The 3,316-nt window shown below is 43.7% G+C and overlaps 1 pseudogene; it reads right to left on the bottom strand.

The window, feature by feature from the left end:
* Positions 1-392: 392 nt before the first annotated feature.
* LOC128596903 (glyceraldehyde-3-phosphate dehydrogenase-like) lies at positions 393-1,402 on the bottom strand (annotated as a pseudogene).
* Between the last annotated feature and the right edge of the window lie 1,914 nt (positions 1,403-3,316).

The raw sequence follows: 3,316 nt of genomic DNA, 5'->3' as shown, positions 1-3,316 counted from the left end.
AGATTCAGTTTTTCTAAGGTCCTTAAAATATTTGTATTGGGGTTTTTATGGATTAAAACCCCAATAGGGGTGATATAATCTTCATCCATAAGCATAAATCTGATCTATTTCATTTTAATCAGGCTCTATTTCATATTCCTCAATGACATTTTATAATTTTCTCTATACAAATTCTGTTCCTCCTTTTTTTTTTACTTCAGGGAACTTTATTGATGTTACATGACAAGGTGGGGCTCCTGAGGCCCCTCCCATTCTTTAGGGGGTCTGGTGTGGGAACTGTGTCGAGGGTTGATTCTCAGTGAGGTGGGGGACTGAATAGGCAGGGGCACCCCAGCAGCTAAGGACCTTTTTCTTCCTCTTGTGCTCTGGCTGTGGCTGGTGGTCTGGGGGTTCTTACTCCTTGGAGGCCATGTGGGACATAAGATCCACCACCCTGTTGCTGTAGCCAAATTCATTATCATACCAGGCAATGAGTTTGACAAAGCGATCATTGAGGGCAATGCTAGCCCGAGTATCAAAGGTGGAAGAATGGGTGTTGCTGTTGAAATCAGAGGAGATGACCTGGTGCTCGGTGTAACCCAGTATGCCCTTGAGGGGGCCCTCTGATGCCTGCTTCACCACCTTCTTGATATCATCGTATTTGGCAGCCTTCTCCAGACAGCAGATGAAATTCGCAACTGATGCATTGGCAGTGGGAACATGGAAGGCCATGCCACTAAGCTTCCCATTCAGCTCAGGGATGACCTTGCCCACAGCCTTGGCTACGCCAGTTGAGGCAGGGATGATGTTCTGGAGAGCCCGGTGACCATCATGCCACAACTTCCCAGAGGGGCCATCCACAGTCTTCTGGGTGGCAATGATGGCATGGACAGTGGTCATGAGTCCCTTCATGATATTGAAGTTGTCATGGATGACCTTAGCCAAGGGGGCTCAGCAGTTGGTGGTGCAGGAGGTATTGCTGACAATGCTGAGGCTGTTTTCCTACTTCTGGTGGTTCACACCTATCACAAACATGGGGGCATCAGCAGAAGGGGCAGAGATGATGACCCTTTTGGCACCCCCCTTGTAGGTGAGCCCCAGCCTTCTCCATGGTGGTAAAGATGCCAGTGGACTCCACAACACATTCTGCGCCTGCCTCACCCCATTTGATTTTGGTGGGATCTCGCTCCTGGAAGATGGTTATGGGATTTCCATTGATGACAAGCTTCCCGTTCTCAGCCTTGACTGTACCATGGAATTTGCCAAGGGTGGAATCATACTGAAACATGTAGACTATGTAGTTGAGGCCAATGAAAGGGTTATTGATGGCGACAATATCCACCTTGCCAGAGTTAAAAGCAGCCCTGGTGACCAGGCTCCCAATACGACCAAAGCCATTTATTCCGACCTTCACTTTCACCATGGTACCTCGGGGATGCGGCTGGCGCTGCACTAGAAGAAGCGGCTGTCTGACAAACGGAAGGACCAGAGCGCCTCTGTTCATCTTTTGTTGAATTTTCTCCCTAAAGATCACAGAGGGTTTATTGCTAATGTGACTATTACCTATTTTAAATTGATTATTGCTGTCATATAGAAATCTATTGATTTTTATAGGTTAATCTTGTGTTTAGTTCCATAGTGAGTAGGGTGCCAGCCCCATATACCGAGGGCGGCGAGTTCGAACCCGGCCCTGGTCAAACTGCAACAAAAAAAATAGCTGGGCGATGTGGCAGGGGCCTGTAGTCCCAGCTACTTGGGAGGCTGAGGCAAGAGAATTGCCTAATCCCAAGAGCTGGAGGTTGCTGTGAACTGTCATGCGACGGCACTCTACTGAGGGTGACAAAATGACTCTCAAAAAAAAAAAAACTTGCCTTCTATCTTTTTATTTTCTAGAATAGTTCATATTAGAAAAGGATTATCTATTCTTTGAAGATTTGATCAATTTATTTATAAAACCACATATGCCTAAGGTCTTGGGGGTAAGGAGGTAAGATTTTAAATAATAGATTAGAAATTTTTAGTGGTTATTGATTTGAATTTTTATCTTCTTGAGGCTATTCTGATGATTTATATTCTTCCAGAAAATTTTCCATCTAAGTTTTTAAATTTATGAGTACCATGTGGTTTAACTTATTAAAATATTATTTGTTCTAGTCTTAAAACTTCTACCATAAGTATAATTTTGCCTTCTGTTTCATTTATAGTATTTTAGCACCCTCTCCCGTTTCGCTTTACTGCTATTGCTAGTACTTTCTCTTTTTGATTAATATCTTCAGAGGACCCGCTTTTCCTTGAGATCTCTTTTTTTCTGTTGGTCTTGTAGATTTTTATTTATTTATTTATTTTTGAGACAGAGTCTCAAGCTGTCACCCTGGTAGAGTGCTGTGTCGTCACAGCTCACAGCAACCTCCAACTCCTGGGCTTAAGTGATTCTCTTGCCTCAGCCTCCCAAGTAGCTGGGACTACAGGTGTCTGCCACAATGCCCAGCTATTTTTAAGTTGTAGTTGTCATTGTTGTTTGGCGGGCCTGGGCTGGATTCGAACCTGTCAGCGCTGGTGTATGTGGCTGGCATCCTAGCCGCTTGAGCTACAGGTACCGAGCCGTGTCTTCTAAATTATTAATTTCTTCCTGTTGTGATCACATCCTGGTTGAGAGGCTGTACCTGCTTCTATAACTATTCTGGGCACGCAGCTTTACATAAGCTCATGTCACAGACTATGAGCGGATCTTTTTCTAGCAAATTTCATTTTTATTTCACTTACACTTTAGGAATTATACTCCTGGTCACTTCTGCCAATTCTCCTACCCAGAACCCAGCAACCCTACATCCCTACCCCTAATTACTATATTTTATTTCTTTTTAGTTATGCTCCATGAAGGTTTTAATCTTTTTTTTTTTTTTTTTTTTTTTGAGACAGAGTCTCACTTTGGCACCCTCAGTAGAGTGATGTAATGTCACAGCTCACAGCAACCTTCAGCTCTTGGGCTTAGGCGATTCTCTTGCTTCAGCCTCCCGAGTAGCTGGGACTACAGGTGCCCACCACAGGGACCGGCTATTTTTTGTTGCAGTTTGGCCAGGGCCAGGTTCGAGTCTGCCACCCTCAGTATATGGGGCCGGCGCCCCACTCACTGAGCCACAGATGCTGTCCAGGCCCAAAGGTTTTAATCTTAATTTTAAGCACAGCTTTATTTTAAATTTTTTATTGTTACATTTTATCTATAATTCTATTGCCTTGTATTGTAGGAATGGTGGTTAAAGTACAAACTCTTGGCACCATATTGACTGAAAGTCAGGTAATTACTATTCTAATTCTCTTTAAAGTTAGAAATTATTTA

This window comes from Nycticebus coucang, chromosome 10 (assembly GCF_027406575.1).
Source record: "Nycticebus coucang isolate mNycCou1 chromosome 10, mNycCou1.pri, whole genome shotgun sequence".
NCBI classification, from domain to species: domain Eukaryota; kingdom Metazoa; phylum Chordata; class Mammalia; order Primates; family Lorisidae; genus Nycticebus; species Nycticebus coucang.
This window is presented reverse-complemented; position numbering and strand designations above follow the sequence as displayed.